Here is a 21,808-nt window from a genome sequence, read left to right as displayed (position 1 = left end):
AGCTGCTTCATTAACTATTAATGGCCTGCTCATTAATGCTGTAAAAGGCTAGGACCAATCTTGCAAATTTTCTGGACTTCTTCCCCTGAAATATTTATGACTTGCTCGCTGTGCAAAAGGGCAGGAGCAACAGCAGAGAACATGCCTCCAAGTTTTGTTGAGCATTATTAAAGAGCTCATGAATATGAAGAAGCTGCCAGATTCTCTCTTTTGTTTTGGCTTTCTGAGCTTGTGCTGCATGTCTGGCTGTAGGGGTTGAGCAGGCTGGTGGTTTGGTGAAGCATCAGTGGCTCAGTTGGTCCCTTGATAAGCTGTTACTGCAGGCAACCCTCTGTAACGTGTCAGATTCATAACGAGACTAACTATTCTAGTGTCTGGTCTTCTGTCTTCTTAGCAGAGCCTTGGCTGCTTTACTGATGATTCATAGTTCCTGTAGTGCTTTCCTTTGCGTTGTGCTCTACAAGCACCAAGGTGTAAATGATACCTCCAGGGGAGGTTTTATTACTCTTGTTTAATAGGTGGGGAAACTGAAGCACAGAAGTTGAACAGCTTGCCTGGAGCTGAGCAATGGGAAGCCTGCAGAGGATGGAAGTGGTTTTGCCCAAAACTGTAATGTTACTTTTGATTAGTCTGGTTAATGTGAAAGAGGGGGACACTCACCAAGCCTCATCTAAAGACATTGATACAAGTCGTTCCTGTCCCATCGCAAACAGAGCTCCTGCATGATCGCAGAGAGGAGCACTGAGTGGCACTTTCCCTTGGAAGGTGCCGGTTGTTTTAGCTCCCTCCAGTACCAAGAAGCAGCAGGGAAGCTATTTTTCCCCTCCATCCAGATTTTGGAGAGAAAATTGTGTTCTTCCCATCACTTTCATCTACAGCAATAAAGATTCTGTCCACTAAATCCCAACTGTAGTTCAGCTTGTGGTGCACCAGGCAGATTAAAATCTATATTTCTTCCCCACAGCCATCTGCAGAGCAAAAACCAGTGTAAATACATGTGGAAGGCTTTCCTCTATAAAGTAGGGGTATATGCTTTAAAGAGAACAGGTACGACCTCAGGAGTGAGGACTAGTCTGTACAGAGTTAAATGTCTTTTCCATATGCTTTTAGAGTAACAAGGCTCCTGTGTGTTTGGAAGATGCAGGGTGTGTCAGGAATGACCCTCCTTTAATACTGCTTGAGCTTCTGGGCTTGCAGGTAGCACTGGAGTGGAGCCAGGCAGCAAAATAGATCCATATCAGAAACATTTGCTGGTACAACTTTCTCATTATTTCTTACAGAGTGTGAATATTTTATCCCACATTGAATCAAATCACAAGGACTGCTTGGTTTCTCTCCTGGAGCCATTCCTTGCAGCTGATGGAGCAAAGTTACGGTGTATCCAGGATAGAATTTGTTCTGGCCTTCACCAAAACAGCGTTTAAGGGTTTATCTTAACAGCTTCATTTCAGACTGCTAGGACAAGGGGAAGGAAGAGCCTGCTCAGGTAGCCCGGTAGTAGCCACAACTTAGAAAATGGTCATATTGTGCCGTGTATGATTGCAGCAGGCCCTGGTGGGACTGCGTTAGTACAGTGATCTCCAGGAGCATCCCGGCAGTGTGCTGAATGCCATCTGGTTTTGCCCTCAAAACTAGCGTGTCTCTAGGGAAGACTTCTGGGACTCTGCTGCTGCAAGAATAGCATCCAGATCTTGAGCAACCCTTGCCACTCTTTGTTGAAGCAATTCAATAGCTTCAGTACCCATCTACCCAGGAAATGGGTAGATGCAGGAGTTGAGTCCCTGTCCCTTGGCTCTTCCAGAGACAGCTGCAGTGGAGGCTGCAGAGCACATCATTAATTATTAGTTACCAGTGGTGCTGGTACCTCTCCATCTGCAGAGCTGCTCTCTTCCTCATGGAAGATCTGCCCCCTCATCCCATGAAGCACCATGTAAGTTTTAGGAGCCCTTTCCTCACTTCTTCCTTGGCAGTTAGTAGGAGTCTGCCCAAACAGACCCTGTTTTTCCTCTCTGAGTTTGGGGTTGAATCACAGGTGAGGAATGTTGGAAAATGTCTGTTCCTGAGCAGAGGGCAGACCAGTGTAATTCAAAATATTGGGGGCTGTGTCTATCTCTGCTAAAGGCATCAATGGTCAGGCATCAATGATGTGAGAAAATACAGTGATAAATAACATTTTTAGTAAGGTCACTGTATTCCACAAAATAACTGGAAGAGGGAGGGGTTCTGTATAGAAACATGAGAGTTTGGTTCCTTGGTGTCATAACGTAACCTAAAAGAGCTGCTGGCAGGAGAGAAGTTCCAGATGTGTCTTCTGTATTCTGCTCAGCTGCAGACTACGTTTCCAAGGAAAAAGCATGTCTGTTCGCAGTCTTGGGCAGATTCCTGATTTCAACACGTTTGGTCTGAGGACAGGACCGTGCTTTGGAGAACGCTGCAATTCATTATTCGTTTTCCTTTCCTGCCAGTGTAGTCATGTCTTGTCAAGATAAAAATGATTGCTCACATTTATGAATACTGGCTTCTAAAATCTAGCCTTCAAAATGATGTCTTGGCATGGAAGTGATCAGTGAGGTGTCAGTACTTCACAGGGACTTGTGGGTCTCCAGCATTCATGGTAGAAACCAAGCTGCATCTTGTGTCCTTAAGGGCGGAGGTAACCAGGTTTGGAAGTATAGCTTACATTTTCATGTACTTTTAAATTGGTGGGTACTCCAGCCAACAGCCACTTTGGTTCACGGTAAATTCTGACTCAGGAAAATGTGATCTAAGCCTAAAATTAAGAAGAAGAAAGGGCAAAACCAGCCTTATAGTTCATGGGTAGAAATGGGGGGAACAGGACAGCCAGCCAAATAAAACTGCTCTCGGATGAGTCTGGGATGAAGCTGTCCTGCAAGACTTGCTAACCTTGGACTTTTCAGAAGAATTTAATTGTTCTTTGGGATGTGTTATTTTCTCATTTTTGCCATTGATGCTGTTTATTTGTATTGTGCTTGCTTTGGCTTAAGGAGTGCAAATTTGCCTTGCAACTGTCATGCTTGCATAATTGGGTCCATCCACACTAACATGATGTGATGGGGACCAAAACAGCACTCATCTAGAGTTTGCATATCAATGAAAACTGTCCTGTTGGGCTTCTTATAAAACCATTTCTTACAGGGCATCAGCATCTTAACTTGCTTGACAACATGTGATGGTTGCCACCTCCAGTGGACTGAGCAGCTCTGTGTGGAAAGGTTCAAAGGCTGGATTTTGTGTTACGTGGGTTGTCGTGTATGCTGGGAAGTTAGCTTGCATCGCCCCTTCTTCTGAAAATAGCTTGGGGTTAAGCCATGCCTACACTACAGAGTTCTGCCAGCAAAGCTGTACTGGCCAGGAAGTGTGAAGAGGTGTGATTCCTGAGCCACACAGCCATGCTGGCACAGCCCTGAGGCACAGAGGCACGGTGTACATACGCTGGGGAATCCACCCTTTCTCCAGCCTGCTGGGCTCTTGTAGACCAGAGCTTTGCTGCTAGAGCCCTATCTGCCGTGTAGCATTTCAACAAGGTTACATGGGTGTTCCTCTGCTGCTGGAGTGCTTCTGGGTTTGTAGTTCCTGTGAATTTCTAACGGGGTGTTTTCAGATCCTCCTCAAATAAAACAGAGGTGAAAGGCACATTTTAACGTTGCAGGTTCTCATCGTTCCTTTGCAGGGTGGTTTTGATGTTCCCGACGTGCTCCGCAGCGGGGCACGGCAGCTGCTATTCTAGCTCTGTGCCATCTCATGCTGGATAATGTTGCAAGATCCAAAAATAAAAAGTGGAAAAATATGCGGACAGAGGAAACAAGGCGCAAGTTTACCTCTTCAGCAGAGCAACCCCCTTACCTCCTCCTAGCCCAGATTCACCCCCTGAGTCAGAAAAGATGTGTAACTCTGTTGGGTTTTTACCATCTACCCTGTCGTTGCACAGTTAGTTTTAATCCTTGTTTCCCTTCAAGAGCTTATGTTGTTACACTGCTACTACAGGTCCTTTGGAGAAATAACTGCTCCTCTCTTCCGCCCCAGCCTTTTAGTTACACATTTCTTTGCTCGAGAAAAACACAAGGTCATCCCCAGCCTCTGTGGAGAAGCAGGGAAGAGAGCAGTTTGTTGGTGCTTATTTTATCCCACCTCCCTTAAAATGCAAGCACCCGATACCTGCTTGGATCTTTTGCATCCTAATAGTTGTAATATTAGTAAATAGAAATATTTTAAAATAGTTAGTAAATAGAAATATTGTATTGAAAAGTTTTGTTACAAGAATTAGGTGTAGAAGCACTGAAGAATAAAAATGGTTTATGCAGGATCAGGCAGAGAATTAGAACCTCCTTTTCCATAGCCTGGCTGGCACCATACCCTCTTGTTTCTCCTTTTGCTCTGGTGAACCCTGTCCCTGGGTTATGCATTGCTACCTGAATAGCTTGGCTTCTCAGTACAGTATAGGATACACCAATTTCTGAATGGGTCCCTAAAGATGTGGCAGCTGAGTGTCACAGATGACAACAGATACATTAGACCTGCAAGCCTCTTATTTGTCTGTTTGCTTGTACTTTTAAAGTCACTGCCTTTGGCAAAACCAGTGCAATCATTCAGTCTATTGGAATTGCCCAGTTAAGGCTCTGATCAGATAAAAGTCTTTTGAGATGCAATTATAAACAAGAAAGCATTGAGATGGCCAGCTTTGCCTCCATGAGGAGTGTGGGTTCTGACTTGAAACAAATACACGGCCAAGCTGTGATTTCAACTTGGTTTTCTCCCAGAATAAGAATGGTGTCTCACCTTTTGTAACAGGCTTTCCCCCCAGTGAAACTTGGCATTTTTTCTGCCTGCAAGGGGGAGATGATTTTCCTAGAGCAGGGTCCAGTCAAGATGCAGACATGCTATAGAGGAGCTGAGCCTGAAATGTGACTGATCTGCGGCATTTGCTGTATAGATATATGCGCCAGTTCTCTTCCTAGCTATGGAGAGCAGGGATGCCCAGCTTCCCAGGGTATGAACACTTATGTTTAGCCCATTCCAATAGATCACAGGAGATAGGACCTCAGTGCAGTGTCCTTAATTACATCTGCATTCCCCATTCCTCCTCTTCACACTCACCCTGCAGCCGAGAACTCACCGTTACTGTAGGAATTGATACCGGCTAGCCAGCATTAAAAACCAACACTTGCTATTTTTACCTGTCTGTTGGGGGTTGGTTTTGGAAGCAAAATGCTAAAGGAAAATAAATAAGTCAATAAGCAAAGCACTTAAATGAATGTGCAGCCATTATAACTGATATCAGGGCAAAGGAATGCAAACAGGCCAGTCTGTGGCTTGATGCCTTTAGCTCCTGTCCCTCTGTTTTGTTTTTAATGTTGAGCACAGGAAGGGGCCAGTGTATGACCATATGCTTACAAAATAGTGGTTACACATCTTCCAAACAATGTTGTCACAGTAATGATATGTCATGTATGTGTCACGTTTTGTCACGCTGTGAATGTACCTCTGTGACTCCAAACCTTACTGTGTTTCCTCCTCCTGTTTTTTGTCAATAGTAATAGCAATTGTTTCCAGGCAATTCTGCATCTATTCTGAAGAAATTGGAAATGTGATTTCACTTCATTCAGTGCTGGTGGGAAATCCATATCCTGGGAAATTTGCAAGGGTATTACAGGGAAAATATTATGCATGTGCTTAAGCTTCATTGATGTTGATCTAGTTAAGTGTGCTCTTAAGCCTTAGGAGCTATTGGCTCTTTCCAAGAGTTGGTCTTAGTGGGGGGTTCTGAAAGAAGGCGAATTGAGCTCCACTTGCAAGGCTGTAAAGGTGGAAGTGCACCTTGAGTGAAGGAATAGTCAGCAGAAGTTGATGCTGATATTGCTGTGAACATTATTTTGGGCATACCTTTTCATTTTCCAGAGATAAGATCCTTCCAGCATGATCCAGAGATTCCTTCAATTTTCGAAAGTTGGTTTTAGTTTTTTTTCCTCCCCTTGTGATTTGTTTTCCCTTAATTTTCTTGTCATGTAGTTGCCTTCGCAGTTTTAAAAAGGTTCTGAAGTTAACACTACTTTGAGGCAGGGGTATCTAGGCCAAAGAGGTTCGCACCTCTGGTGTGAGCAAGTTCTTGTGATTTTTGGGGAGGGAGGTCTTGTGGTAAGAACATGGAGGAGCAGGGAATCAAGGCTCCTAGGTCCAGATTTCATCTCTGTAGCTTTCCCTCCTGTGAACCTTTGGCAAATGAGAGATGAATGCAGTCTCCATATAACCGTCTTTAAAATAGATCTCCCTTGGGGAGAGTATGGATTAATTAACATTTCAGAGGCGCTTTGAGTTCCTTTGATAGGTGTTGCAGAAATGCGGAAAGGGTTTTTTTTCTTGCTAGACACGGGCTGTCTAAAGGATGGGTTCTAATGATGTTGGTTTACCTCCTAAGAGCTCTTTTTCAAATAGAAGGCTGTTTAACTTCTTATGTATGGACCAATATGGCATCTTACTGCCAATTTGAACCAAATAAGATATACAGCGTTTGAACCAACACTGGACTTGGTGCTTTCCCATCATGAAAGCTCATGCTGATAATTTGCCAGTAGCCTCAGGGCTCTGATAGTATAGTGTAGCATCTGATAGCTAGATGCTATACTGAACCTAATTTGCATCTGTATTTACATAAATGCTTTAATTAAAATTATGTGCACCAACCTGAGATAGATGAGCAGCGCTGCCTGCTATTTGTTTACATTCCCTGACAATAAAACCCTGCCTTGGCTGCTTCTTGCTGATTGTACAACTTGACAAGGCTATTTGAGGTGCTGACTAGAAACTTGACAGATTTCCAGTTAGGCTCTGCTGTGAACTGAGGAGCAACCTTAAGCTTCCAGGACCAAATTCTGCCTTTATTTTGCAGTAGAGATGATTTGAGCTTCTTGATTCTAGGGGTCAAATTTGGTCTGTGGATGCTCTAGATTTAGGGTAGTTGTATGCAGTCAAGATTTATAGCTTCTTGCAGACAATGTCTGCAGTGTCATGCAAAATGTGAAACCCCGCTGAGAACAGTAGAAAAACATTTTAATACAGCTTCTATCAAGAATAAAATGCCTGATCACTGTGCGTGTCTGAACGGGGCATTACAGAGCTCCTTGTAAGGCAAAGTGCTCTAAATAAAAGGGATTCTGGGGCCTAAGTGGGATCCTGATTGTTTCAGTAGGCTCATGGCTGAGTTTGGATGAAGGCAGTGGAGACTCTGGCTGAGATTTTCGCTTAGACCACACATTCAATATGGAAAATACAAGTATATGAATAAAAATTAAATCCATGCTGTGCAGTTTGCCTTTGGACAGTGGAGAACGTTCTGGTGGATGTTGCTGTGCTGCTTCCCAGTTATTCAGAAGTTGTCCGAAAGTGTTGTGAAGAAAGCCGGTGGCAAAATTATGACCAGTTTCAGAGACCACTTTGAAGATACACAAAGGACAGGGTAAAAAGACCCAAACTACCCTGCCTGGATTTGGAGGGTTGCTCAGCTTTATTTAATTTAAAGTTGTTTATTTAACTTGCTTTATACACAGTACTTCAAAGCCACCGTTCTCTTCACTGAGAGATGGTATGTATGTGGGGAGTTGAACTAGATGACCTCTAAAGGCCCCTTCTTAGGCAAACTCTTCTAGGATTCTGTATACGTGTGAGCATTACCAGTCACTTTCTCCAGTGCTCTCTGACTATATTTGCCTGTAGTAATTTCTGAATTCAGCTTAAGAGAGTCCATTCAGGTTCAACCTATTCAAACATTATCCACTTGCCTGATAGTTCCATTGAAGAGGATGAAGTGCCTCACATATTACGACCTGTCATGGGACGGGTGACCAAAATGGTGACAGACAGGTGACCTGTTCATTGAAGCCCACATGATGGATGGGTGACCTGTTCATTGAAGCCCACATGCAAGAGCACAGGCACAAAACCATGTATATTTGCCGCACAGTGACCTCAATATTTAAATTAGGTGTTAGTAAGCAGCCAAAATGCACATCTGAGGGTGTGGGATGAGTTAGCAGGGTGACCTGGTGGCGATGGGAGCCGGAGCCCAGCCCACTTCCATGGGCATTGCAGCACCATGGCCATCATCCCGGCGCAGAAATGGCAGCCACCAGTGACTGCAGAGGTAATACGCTGCTCAGCACCAGTGCCCAGCCACTGGGGTCTGCTGGGGGTTCATAGACACTCAGCACTTTGCATTGCTAGGACATGGTGGTTTCAGCTGAGTAATGTGCACAACAAAGCTGGATTTGCAAACTTGCAAAGCTGCAGCCTTAGCTTAAACTGAGGTAACATAAATAAATCCGAGCTATCAGTCTTGCTTTATCTCATCCATAATAAGAAGATGAGCACTTCCCATATTAAATTCATTATGGTGGGGTGATAGTTGAGAGGAGGGTGAGGAAGGCAGCTAAAGGAAAGCAGCCCTTGTTTCCCCCCAGTGTAAAGGAGAGGAGGGGAAAGTACTTGCTGCTTACTCAGTCCTGCTTTTTACAGTCACTATCTGGAGCAAGGAGGGTGAGTAGGGCTTGGCTTCTCACCACTAAGAAGGCATGAACAAATGAAGCAAGTGAATGGAGAGGGCCTGGAATGTGGCACGCAAGGAAAAGAAACATTCCCCAAGGGAAGTCCTGTTAGGATGGGATATGTGTTTGTGTTAAGATCTGCTATGTGGTTGCCTTCCCAGCAGGGAGGTCCATCAGCCGGTTGTCCCTCCACTTTCGCCTCTGCCATCCACGTCACATCTCCCATCAAGGCTGGCACTAGAGCCCAGCCTTGGGAAGGAGCAGGATGGCTGCCAGCAGACAGAAACCTTGGGAATTTGGGGTTCGCAGCCAGTTTCAGTGCTGGTTGAAAGAGGTGTTGGCACCTCTGTTGGTACCAAGTTTGGCTTTCCCAAGGTGATGTCTCAGTGTGTTTTGGGATGGGAGAGCAAGCCAGGGCAGGGGTTCAGCGAGCAGCCCTGCATTTGGAGGTTTCTTTCAAAAATGATTGTGCCTGTTTGATTTCAGATTCACTCCTAATGCTCCAAGTGTAGCAAGAGCTGCGAGCCAGCTTCTCATCAGACTGAGCATATTTTAAGAATTGTGCCATTCGGAGATACCTGGAGATTTGGTCGAGAGAAGCCTGGCCTACTTTTCCGGGGCAGCTAGCACTGAGTTTTCATTTCCCTATTTAACGTGAGCTCCCCTGTCTTATTTTTCAAGGCATTTTCTTGGAAAGGTTGCAAAGCTTCGAGCATCTAGTTAATGCATGGGGGAGGAGAGAAGTTGAGGTGTAATATAGCAACAATTCTTGCAATTCTTGTATATTAAGAACTGCACTTCAGTGGTGGATGGCGTACAGCAGGGTGGGGTGCTTGAAGGAGGGTCGCCTTGAGTGAGGGGACTGCAGTGAGCACAGCTCACTTGTCTGCAGCTCTTTAGTTATAGATGTGCAATGCTGGAGGCAGCATCCAGCAGCCTAGTGCAGGACTGGCACAGTGCCCCTAATGACAGCAAGGCTTAATTGGGTAAAACTGTGGCAAGAAAATGTTTGGCTTTAATCGTTTGCATATCAGAAGTCTGTCAGGCTGGGGGTTTTGTTTGTGTTACACAATGGGTGCAGTGGAAATGATTACTCATCTTTCCATCCCAGCTCTGCAGGCTGGGAAAATGGAATATAAAAAGACTGAGGGATCCTCCTGATGATCCTCTGGATCTCGAGTGTGCCAGATGGGCATCCCAGAGCCAGGAAAGCAATGCTTGGCTTAGTCAGACCCCTCTCAGGTTCTGAATGGGAAGTGCAAATGGCCCCACTCGCTATGTGCTGGGTCCCTGTGTTTGGTCTTGCCAAAGCGGATGCCCGGCTTCCAGCAGAAGTGCGCTTGCTAATCAGGCTCTTGGGCAATGTGTTGTTACTGCCAGCATCACACCACTACCAAAATATGCAAAAGCATCTCTGAAAAGTGAAAGGACTCCTGGAAGCACACTGGAGAGCCGGTTCATTGGCCGTTTTCACCAGAAGTTAATTAGAATTCCCAACTACTTTGGTTTTTTCTGCTGTCATGTGGATTGCAAGCGAATTGTATGAGTTGCTCTTACTACAAACTGTCACCTGTTTGTAGGCATGCTTCTAGAAGTGTCCTTTATCCATTTCCCACCCATGTGTACAGGTGAAGCCGATATGAGACCTTTATGCTGTCTGCAACAAGTCATCTCCTCTGAAGACAGGATCCAGCCCTTTGTCACCCGACACCAGTTCTTATTTATTATTTCTGTTTCAGAGCGCCTCAAGACACACATTGGATTGATGAAACAACGTAAAGCAAAGCTGAAGGCTGCGCCAAATAGTTCATAACCATGGAGGAAAACTTGGCAGATTTTTCCTACATGTTGTCAGCTCTCTAAGTTTTGTACACCTAACAGCAAAGATGTTAAATAGTATTTACTGAAAACAGCAGCAGTATGGGGAGAGGGCATTTACTGACTTCAGAAATCAATCCAGATGCTCTTTCACTGTTAGTTACACTTTATTTTATATCTATGTATATATATATACCTACTTTCTTGATTTGGAGTCACCCAACAAAACTAATCCTTGGCTCGGATGAATATTTGACTTAAGTTTTGATGTTCTCTTTTTCTTCTTTTTAAACTAATAAAGCCTTAGCTTTAAAGAAAAAAATAAAGACGATGTGGTATTTGTAGAATCAATGGAAAAGCTGACCCAGATAAAAGTGTGCAAAAATTGGTTTCATGCCCTAGAACTTTTCTTGCATGCTTTTTGATGCAGTGTATGTGATCCTTCAAAAAGGAGGTAACATGCAGTGATCTCGGCAGCTTTGAAGAATTGTTCTGGAGGAATAACAAGGAGCACTGGAGAAAGGGGTGTGCACGTGAGCCTTTTTTTCCCCCTCATTAAATATATCATGAGGCGGAAGAAATCAATGTCATGTTGCTGGTTATGAGGAAGGATAGGATAAATTTTGTATGAAATCTGGTTTTGTCTGAATTTTAAAGGGTGAAAGTGCATTTCTCCTGAACAGCTCTTCACAGTAGGATGTGAATTGCATTTTATCTTCCTTGCTTCAAATCTGCTCGTACTGGAGTGAGTGGCAAAGGTGTATCCCAATAGCAGGATTCACTCTCAGAAACGTAATTGTGCCCTGGATCCTGAATCAGGTAGAAAGCTGTAAAAAGCATCTGCTGCCATAGATGTATTCCAGTATACGTAGGACCCAAATCTTGATTCCAGTATAGCTCTTGGGTCTGCAGGACTCAGATACACAGTGTCTGAATCTGTTCTGCTTTGGCTCCTAAAAACATCCCCATCCCAGGCTGTTCAGTGCTATGGACCTGGAAGCATAACACATCAGCATTCAATGCAGACATAATCACAGTGAAGGTACTAGATGGAAAGGACAGATTTGTGAGGCCGTGAGACTGGCAGGCTGTAAGGAGAAAGTTGTCTCCCATCCCTTTGTTAAAGTCTAGCTAGAGGGGAAGGATGGGCCCAAATCTACCCAGTCTTAACAGAATAAGCAGCTGCAGCAGCCAGGCTGTGCTGGCTATCCCCAGGATAGGGAGAAAATGCCACAAAACAGCTGCTTTGTGGGGATTTCCATATGCTTTTCTGGTCCTCGGGGTTGGATGCTGTCGTTCAGTGCTTGGTGTGTGCAGACTTTCCCCTCTCGACTGTGTTTACTGGAGCATGGGGGGGACAGAAGTGTGGGCACTGGGGGCTATGGGGCTGGGGAGCAAGTGCAGCAGGCAGGCACATATCCTGGGATAGGTTCCTCTCCAACAGGCTGCTTCAGGAGTTTGCAGTGAGGAAAGAGCTGGAGCTCAGCACTCACCAGGACCCTGTGGCAACGTATGTGTAGGGCAGTCCATCAACCTTTCCTATGGCCTCTTTGCAGCTGAAAATAGGTCACGTCGCATGAATGTAGGGGATGCTGACCCAGGTGTATCTCACTTCCAGATACGGATATATGAACGCTCTTACTGAAAATAAGAGACTCGGTAACACTGAGCAGCACTCGCTGGTCTTCAGAAGGGAATGAAGCACAAACACAGTTATTTGAAAGGAGCAAAGTGCTTTCTTGCTTTATATTTACACCCTGTGCTCATTTTGTTTCTTGTACCACTTTTTCACTGACGGCTGCTGTGTTTGGCAGGAATTTGCAAACACATGGGTGCTTACAGCCAAAAGTAGGAATGGTCTGAGCAGCCGGAAAAGGAAAACCCCTTCCTCTTGTATTTATTTTTATAACAGCAAAATGTAGTTGCTGCCTGGCCTTCATCAGTCTTTTTTTTGTTTTTCCTTTTAAGTTGTCTTTTGATTTTCAGCTTGAGGGTTGAGGGAAACAAAAGAGGGAATGAATTAAGAGTGGGAGAAGAGAGTGTCTGCTGTTGGGCTGGGTCATGTGGTGGGGAAAGCAGGCTGAAACTGGAGACACCAGGACAAACCTAACAGCAGTACTGGGAGGCTTTAACTTGTGTCACTCTGACAGTAGATGTAAGCAGTGAATGTAGTTAGTGATGTTTCTGGCTGCAGTCCAGGTCAAGTAGTGCTGTGCACACATGAAGTTGTGCTGATGGGCTGCTGCTCACTTGGCTTGCCCTATCAGCCTTAGTGATACCTCTTACAGGCAGTCTGGAATGATGACCTCCGTCCTTTCCAAATTGGCACATGCATTTAGACCGTGGGGCCTGAGGTGGGTTAGCATGTTTTTGTATTGTTTGCTTCAGTTCTGTCTCTCGCTCTGTTGGTCTTTTCCTCTATAGCACTGCTGTTGTTGTGAGTAAGGGCGTTTGGAGGGGAGAGGAGGGTGTGATTCTTGGCTATGTCCCCTGGGTACAGCATACACCACTTCCCTTCAGCAAGCTTGTATGATGACACCTGGATGGATCTGAACACAGGGACTGCAGTGCTGTGGGATTGAGTGGCTGGAAGGCTGCCCAAAAGAAACGGCGGGGGTGTTGGTTGATGGCCAGCTGAGGATGAGCCATCTTGTGCCCAGGCAGCCAAGAAGCCAACAGCATCAGCAGTAGTGTGGCCAGAAGGGCCAGGGAAGTGATTGTCCCCCTGTAATGAGCACTGGTGAGGCTGCACCTCGAATCCTGTGTTCAGTTCTAGGCCCCTCTCTGCAAGAAAGACATTGAGGTGCTACAGTGGGTCCAGAGAAGGGCAATGAAGATGGTGAAGGGTGTGGAGCGCAAGTATTATGAGGAAGAGCTGAGGGAGCTGGGGTTGCTTAATCTGGAGAAAGGAGGCTCAGGACAGACCTTACTGTTCTCTCCAGCTCTCTGCAAGGAGGTTGTAGTGAGGTGGGGGTCAATCTCTTTTCACAAATAACAAGTGATAGGATGAGGGGAAATAGCCTCAAGTTGCACCAGGGGAGGTTTAGATTGGATAGTAGGAAAAATTTCGTCTCAAAATGGTTGTCAAGCATTGGAACAGGCTGCCCAAGGAAGTGATGGAGTCACCATCCCTGGAGGTATTTAAAAGATGAGTAGATCGTGCTTAGGGACATGGTTTAGTGGTGGACTTGTCAGTGTTAAATTACCGGTTGGACTTGATGATTTTACAGGTCCTTTTCAAGTGAAGGATTCTGTGATTCTATGACTGGACATCCCGTGATGTTGATAATTAATTATCAGATGAACCATCCACAGCTCGGTTGTTTGAAAATTAAAGTTATTGCTGTACATACGTCGGGCAGCAAAAGCGTCCTACAGCAGTGCTACTGTAGCAACCACTGTGTTGGAAAACGGTTATTAATCATGGTTTTGACAGAGGAGGGTCTAACAACTGTTTTCCAATGTGCTCATCACTATGGACAAGTAGGTAAATAAGCAGAGAGTGGCAGTCTGAAATGCAGGGTTTAAGAGGAATAAAGTGGAATAGTTCAACCCTACTAAAAGCCAGATAAAATAATGATGAACTTTCTGTTGGCCAGAACCATACAGGACATAGCTCACTCTGGTTGAATTTTCTTTTGTGATCAAGCATTCTTCTTCTTGCTTCAAAGCCCTTGCTGCCAAAATAATATACAATACTGAGATTTCTCACCCCTCAAGAAAGCACTTTGATTTGTTGAAGGAAGCTAAGAACAGTTAAGGAGATAGAAAAGAATGTAGTATACCTTTCTCTGCTGACATCCACAGCTGGGGGATGTGTTGAAAAGCAAATATAATCCACTTTGTGCAATGCTTTCCCATTCTCTTTCATTTTGGTCAGTGCTCTGGTTCCCGATGAGCTAAATTTAACAATGGAAACTGATGTGCAGAAAGGCTGTACAACCTCAGCTCTCATTTACTCTTATTTTGCTGTTACTTGGTCTTCACTCGTGCTTCCAGATACTTCCAAAAGCAGCTGGCATTGCAAGAAGTCATTGCAAAGAGGGGTTTGATCCATTCCTGTAGCTTGTAGACGCTTTCCTGAGGGAACCAAAGGCTGGGGGCTGCAGAGTGCTGTGGCCTTGGGACAGCCTCTGCTCACAGGTACCTGCAAATGGTGCAGCATTAAGACCTCATGCAAGTGTTTGTCACACTGCTGAGGTGGAGAAGGTGACCCTTGGCAGGAACCTCCTACTCTGTGTTTTCCAGGTTGGTGCCAGTGGTTTTCCCAGGCTGTGGGGTAGAAATACCCATCCCTGTTTCATCTTCGTTCAAAAGGCTGGAGAAAGGTCCCTTAGCACCAAGTGGGGTAAGGGTAAGACTGCTGGGGATGGAGAGGGGTGAGGGATATCCCCAGGCCTCTCCAAGCATCACCATCTACACGGGTTCTGTGTGCTTTCACTTCAGGGTGTTTTAGTAGCTTTCTTACTGCCTGTTTAGGTATTTGATGGAATCTCTGGATTGTGTTTTGTGCATTTGTCATAGAGATGGGGGCAGGGATGGATTAATTTTATTAGCTTTAAAAAAGGTGTTGAAGGGAAGGATGCTCGTGAGCACATTGCTCCCTTATGCTAAGTCTGCCAGGTTTGGTGAATGTTTAACAAGGACTGGACCAGCAGCCAGGACCTGATGGGGTACTCAGAATCTGCTGGGATAACTGTTTTTTTCAGCCTGTGAAGACAGACGACTTTCAGGAACACTTGTATCTGCTAATCACGCTGTAATAACAGTCTGCAATCTACGGGCTGCAAACCCCCCATTTCCGACACAGCTGTGCATATTTAATTCAATAGAAGGCATTTCTACTCTAGTGTTAGAAGTAATTCAGATCGCTAAGGTGGTAATTTTGATCATGGTAGCTTTTAGGGAAATCTAGGTATAAGCTAGGAGGAGCAGGGACGTGGCGGGTAGCTGCCAGCCTCGCTGTGTTCCTGCCCCACTGAGCCAGCAGAGGAAAGCAGCATCCCCGGGCTCATTAGCTTAATGAAGAAAGTTGCCCTGACCCATTGCCTGAGCCAGCACATTTTGGGCATTGAGCCAGGCAGGCCATGGGGATAGGTCAATGGCAGTGATGGGGGAGAAGCACCAAAGCCTCATGGGGATGCAGAGGGTTGGCATGACCTGCCCATCAGCGATGCTTTTGTCTGACCACAGGGTTTAAACCATCAAGTTGGCATCTTTCAGGAAAAGAGGTGGGGAGGAGTTTGGGGTTTGTTTTGCTTCGTTTTGAGCGCAGCTGGGGAAAGCCAAGCGCTTTCAGGGCTCCCAACTCCATTTCTGTCTGTAAAATGTTTTTTTGCAAAATTGATCATTTCTGTAGGTTGAGAGTCTCAAAGGAACTTTTCTGTCAAGCAGCTAAAAAGTACCGTTATTTCTCTTCCCAGCCCTAACAGCAGCTTGAGATTTACATTTTAGCTCACTCAAGGTATCTTGGCAATCTTTTTTTGTGAGCAATTTCATGGCGAACCAAGCAAACGAATCCCATTTTCAGGTGCTGACTGCTGTGGTGTTTGGGGGGCAGAAACCGTGCGAGTGCCGGTGTTTCTCAAGTGATGTACTTGACTAAAGTGTTTTAAAAAAATCTTCATTTTGCTTTGTTTTGCCATGTGTTGTTAGACACAAGCTATTCCTGTGAACCAGGTGGGGTGTGGTAATTCATGAACCACCATCATCTGTTTTGTATGTGTACAAGGACCAGCAGATACAGATCTCCCAGGCTGTTGTCCATGAGTCTGCGGGTGTTTGTGTGGCATGGCTCATGTAAGCGAGGACGTGATACCTGCATGGATGCTCTCCTGTGGAGTGGGGAGGTCTGGTCTGAATTCACCTGATCCTGGAGTTGTGATGCGTTTCAGGGACATGATGCTTTCATAGCAAGGAGAGTTGCCTCCTCTGCCTTGAGCTGGCTTGGAGTAAGCGTGCCCCCACGGGAGACTGCTCAAGAGCTGCCAACACAGGGATGCTCAGGACAAACAAACTTGGGCAAGAGTTTTCATTAGTAATTACATACCTGTTGCAAAAAAACAATTGCATTTCTCTATGAATGTGGTGAGACCTCATAGCAATTTTCCAGTATATGAAAGGGGCCTACAAGGATGCTGGAGAGGGATTCTTCATCAGGGACTGTTGCAATAGGACAAGGGGTGATGGGTTTAAACTTAAACAGAGGAAGTTCAGGTTAGATATAAGGAAGAAGTTCTTTACTGTGAGCGTGGTGAGGCACTGGAATGGGTTGCCTAGGGAAGTTGTGAATGCTCCATCCCTGGCGGTGTCCAAAGCCAGGCTGAATAGGGTTTTGAGCAACCTGGTGTCCCTGCCCATGGCAGGAGGTTGGAACTGGATGACTTTAAGGTCCTTTCCAACCCAAACCATTCTATGATTCTACGATTTCACCATTGAATCATAGAATTGTAGAATCGTAGCTAACTCCAGGCTTTCAAAAGCAGCAGATCTCCCAAAACCATTAAATTGTTTAAAAGATGTGAAATATGTATGTATATATGTGTATATGCATATATTACCAACTTCTTTCTGAGCTGTTGTGTTAAACCCAAATCATATTCTCATAGCCACAAGGAGTAGAAACTTTTTACACGCTTTCTGAAGAGGATTGTGCATTATGAGTACACCAGCAAGGGGCTGGATTTAATCACCCTGGAGATGTCTTTCTGCTTTACATTTCCAAAAGCAGGGATCATCACAGAAACTTCACCAGCAGGGTCTTTAGGAAAAGCACCAAAAATTGTAAGGCTCATTAGATAGTCCTAAGAAGCAAAAGCACCATACATATGTATTTATTTTAATTAACTTCCTAAGTAGAGGTTAGGGATCTGCTTAGAGGTTAGAGGGGAAAGACGGGGCTGTGTTGCACTACAGGTGATTTTGTTGTTCGTTTAAAGTGTTTTATCCCTGGGGGTGGTTTTGGTCCTGTTGGCAAGATGCAGAGTCACTTTTGCATGTTGGACGGAGCAGTTGAAAAAGCAAGGTTTCAGATAGTGGTTTTGCTATGAGATAACTGGACTAAGTCCATTAAATACAGGAACAACTTGGCTCCAGGCTTGCAGCCTACAGTGGGAGAGTGGAGGATTTAACTCAAAAGAGAGAGGAAGGGCAGCAGAAGGTGGCCAGCTGAGTCCAAAAGCTTTGGAGGTGTAAATAGCACAAAATCAGCAGCTATCCTGTATGTTTATTGCTCTTTTGCAATTCAGTGAAACTGGCAATTTTTTGCCTTACTCTGAGATGGAGCAAAGCGAGAAGCAGCTTCCCTTTTATCTATGAATAAACATGCAGCTTTTTCTATTCTAAGCTCTTAAAAGATGGGTTTGGTTGTGTAACAGCTCCTGGCCTCCCAGCTCCTCTACTAGCCATGATGTTCTTTCAGGAAATCAAGTTGTATGTTCTTTTGAAAACAGCCAAAAAACACCCTCCTATACCTGCTGGGAAGGAGCAGAAGACTCCAGAGAAGGAATTGGGGGAGGAATCTGCCCTTCCTCCGGCCAGATAACAAGAGCCTGAAGCTTCAAACTCAAGTACTTCAGCTTGAGATGAAAATGCAGGTTGTGCTCTTGGTGCTGTTGAAGCAATCGATAAGCTTCTGCCTCTTTTCTTGAGGAGCTAGCAGGGTGTTTTGCTGTGTGGATTTCACTCAGAGAGGTCCCATGACCATTTATTTTCCCTTTGCCTGTTCTTTGCAGTCCTGCAGGCATCGTGTTTCTCAGGTGTGAAAGGTGAAATATTTTGTATCAGTACTGCAGTTGCAATTGCTGAAGCTAAACCTTCCTCTCCCATTTCTTTAGGGAAAAAATGAGGAAAGCCACCTGTAGCTCTGGGACACAGCAGGTGAGTCCCTTTAAGGAGGAGAAAATGCAATTTGGATGCATTTTGTCCAAGTCCCCAGTAGTCAAACAGAGCTTGTGCTGGTGCATGTCTGCAGCAGCAGATGTTTTGTGGGTATTTCCAGTCCAAACCACTGCAGTGGTGTCTTAGGACATCAGCGTGCAAGTGCTCCCCACTGTCTGCTTGGCCTAAGAAATGTGGATTCTTTTTTCCCCAGGAGGCCCCAGGGTTTGTTGTGTTCCTGTAACAGGGCTGGAGGACCAACTCTTCCAGATTCTGCTTCTGTCAGTGGTGGTCAGGGGGAAGGGGATCGCTGCGATTCCTGTCAGTCGGCATTCCTGGGTGTTGGCGAAAAGAACAACATTGACAGTCAGAGAGTGGAAGGGATGTCTGCAATTTTCACCTCTTTTTTTCCCCCAGCTTACATAGTTTTTCCCCTTTTGTAGGTATCAGAAGTTCTGCTCGCCTTCAGAGAGGTATAAGTACTGAGATTCCCGGGATGTAAGAAATACAGTGCTGTGAGTAGCTTTTTTTTTCCCCTATTTTCCCTTAAATGAGAAACACAAGCTCACTCGAACAGAAGGAAGATTCTTTTTTTCTTAATTTTTTTTTTTTAAGACATTTTAAGAAATGTTTACAGCAAGCAGATCCAGTCTTTTGGAACCAGTTGTGTGCCTTTGGCACCTCTTCGCAAGCCACAAAATAAAGTCAGCATTGTGTTACCACATAGGCTGAATAATTATCTCGCTGCAGATTTGAACCACATGAATGCATTTAACTGAGAATATGGTCAGCAGAATGGACCATTAGCACCATCTGAAGCTTGTTTGTTGTTTCCAAGCTTTACCAGCCATTGAGAAACAAAATCTTGCTGGAGAGTTGATGCAAGGCATTCCTTGGGAAGGAAGTCTGTAACGGGAGAAGAGCACAGATTGACTGTGAGGTTTGGTTTTGTGTGCATGCACACCACCCTAGCCCTGTCATCAAAATGGAAAGCTATCCAATACTTAGCTCTTCCCTGATGTGATAAAGTAGCATTGGAGGAAGTTTACAGCACAGGAGACACCTGCCTTGCTCCAAAGCAGCTTGGCCAGGAGCTTTATATATAAATGTATAAATATAAAAGCGTGTCTATAAATGTATAAATACAGAAGTGTACATTTAAGGAGCAACTTCACCATGGTGTTTTCCATTGTTAAAAGTCAGGCTGTGATTTCCCAGCAGCTGTGGCTGGTTTGCAGCTCCCCAGGTGGACCAGCCAGGGCCTCACTAAACTAACCTGGGTAGACCTTGGTTGAGGTCCTGAATACAGCACAGGCTCCTGAAGCAGCTTTTTTGGGCTGGTGCAAGGCTGGATAAGAGAGCTCCAGTTTGGATGCTATTGCTTTGGGCTTTACTGTAAGTAATTTCTTAGTAGAAGGGGCCGAATATGGGGGGGCAGGGGGATTGAGGTTTTTAAAATCAGCCCAACTCTCATCCCATTTTTACCCTGTTCTGTGGTGATAGAAATCTATGGTTACTTGGAAATCAGCAGAGTTTTGTTTCCATTTTTATTTCAGTGGATTACAGCCTGTTTGCTGTTACAGCAGTACAGTTCTATTTGGGCTAGAGCAGAATAAAACCCCAAATTGAAATGAGCCTGAAAAACAAAAGGATTATGTTTCATTAATGGGAGAGAAACTTGAGTCAATCAGTGTTTGGTAAAGATGTGGTTAAAAGTCTTTAATAAGTATGTAACAAGCATTCAGAAACTGGTAAGCAAAAAAAAATAATAAGGAATCCTACTTTCAGCCTTTTGTGAAGGCAGTGAGTGTAGTTACTGGGAGAAAAGGGATGTGAAATTAGGATGATGTTTTGCATTGGCCCTCCCTCCCTAAGGTACATAGTTTATATTCTCCCTTTGAATACAAACATTTTCTCCTCACTCTTTGGTGTTTAAGTGTCACATGAGACCTGTTAATTGAGCTGTGAGGTTTATTTTTTTCAGTCACAAAGCATTGCACAGGATGGGTTGTGGTGTCCTTTTTACAGCTGTGTTGTCTCTGAATTGATGGAAACAGTAGATACTTGTTTAGGTGAACAGAATTCAGCAGAAAGATGCCACTTGTACGTGTTATGTCTCGCGAAGTATATCCATATGCCAAAAATGTTCTTTGTTCATCTGAAAAACAAACTTTGCTTGGTTTACTGTTAAAGTAGGCACTGTTGAAATTTGGAAAGTGTTGAAATTTGGAAAGTGTTTCTGAGATCCTAATGAATCTGTGTACTAATGCGTCCCATTGGTGGTTGCTTCCACAAAAGGAATAAACAAGAGGAGCTACTCCTCAAAGGTGGACAGCTAGTCAGTACCAAGTAGCTGTTGACTATGTTGTTAAGTCAAAGCAAAGCAGTGATGCTGAGGGCAGCATGCATCCTGTGGGTGCCTCTGATACATCTGTGTTAAGAGGGTGAGAAAGAAAGAAAGAGCAAGCTGCTTGGAAGGCTGCCCTGGTGACTTGTGTATGGTTTCAGATGGCTCTGAAATTGTTGCAGCAAGGTGTAGTTGTTGCTCAGCAGTGAAAGGAGACTGTAGATTCTCATTTAGCTTTCTCATAATGATCTGCCTGGTGGCAGAAGCCTGAGTGATGAACTGGGGAGTGAGAGATGGCTGCAGTGGGGTGATGCCAACCAAGAAACTCCGTCCTTAGTTGTGCAGAGAGAAACCAGAGCTGGAGGAGCGCTATTCCTGTACATTTGCTCTTTGCATCCTTTCCAAGTATTGTCCTGGAAAATGTGTTAGGATCAGGTGTTCAGTGGGAGACTTGATGGTGAGAAGGGAAAGGAGTCTTGCTTGACATTTCCCTTTCTCCATTTCCCACCCAACACCCAGAGGTGAAAGTTCGCTGTGGCTGCTCCTGGAGGTGCTGTCCCCTGTGAGGGGTAGCAGCATGGGATGCAGCAGTGGTTTGGGCTGGCAGCATTGAAGCCAAACCTGAACTACTGCTGCATCCAGCTGATCACCATTCAGAGGGGACCAGCACCAGGTGCTGATGTGCTTTTATGAGCAGTCAGGGATGGTGTTCCTTGGGTAGCTCCTGCGGCTTCCAGTGGGCTTGGGCACATTGATGAGGACAAAGAGGCAGGGCAGAGAGCAGTTATGGCTTTACCTCATAGGCTTTATCCACCTCCCCTTTGTAAAGCAGCATCTCTGCTCTGCTGTTTAAAAGCAATATCCACTTTTTTAATGGGCAAGATCTTCCTGATGGAGTTTTATTCTCTGGGCAGTGCAAGGCAGAGCCATCTCTGTGTGGGGGACCAAGCTTCGGGAGGATTCAGGTTGTATGTGTTTGAGGAGAAGCATCTTCAGCTGTAGCACGTTGGTGTGGCTGCTCTCCCACTCTGGGACACTGTATGTGAGGACAGGTTGGTGGGTTGGCTACAGATCAGTGAGGCCTCAGGAGTGCTTGGGGCAGGCTGCAGCATTGTGCTGTGGATGTGCAGTGGGTTCAGCAGGAGAGCACAGAGGGTGGAAGAGCACTTCCCATGTGTTGGGAAAAGTAACTTTGAAAAATTAACTGGTT

The 21,808-nt window shown here is 45.0% G+C and overlaps 1 protein-coding gene across 4 annotated transcripts in view; it reads left to right on the top strand.

Annotated features, from left to right (window-relative positions):
- ZHX2 (zinc fingers and homeoboxes 2) overlaps positions 1–21,808 on the top strand; it is a 75,017-nt gene that overhangs the window by 13,737 nt on the left and 39,472 nt on the right. For 2 of the 4 annotated variants that reach the window (XM_057415265.1, XM_057415264.1), the window contains exon 2: positions 18,695–18,766. The exons of the other annotated variants lie outside the window; for them this stretch is intronic. The gene's annotated coding sequence lies outside the window, so the exon portion shown is untranslated. The remainder of the gene's footprint in view (positions 1–18,694; positions 18,767–21,808) is intronic. 4 annotated transcript variants of the gene reach the window in all.

The sequence above is a fragment of the Pezoporus wallicus genome, unplaced genomic scaffold, assembly GCF_028554395.1.
Source record: "Pezoporus wallicus isolate ANWC-B61680 ecotype Strahan unplaced genomic scaffold, APGP_CSIRO_Pwel_v1 contig_3812, whole genome shotgun sequence".
In the NCBI taxonomy this organism is placed as follows: Eukaryota; Metazoa; Chordata; class Aves; order Psittaciformes; family Psittacidae; genus Pezoporus; species Pezoporus wallicus.
This window is presented reverse-complemented; position numbering and strand designations above follow the sequence as displayed.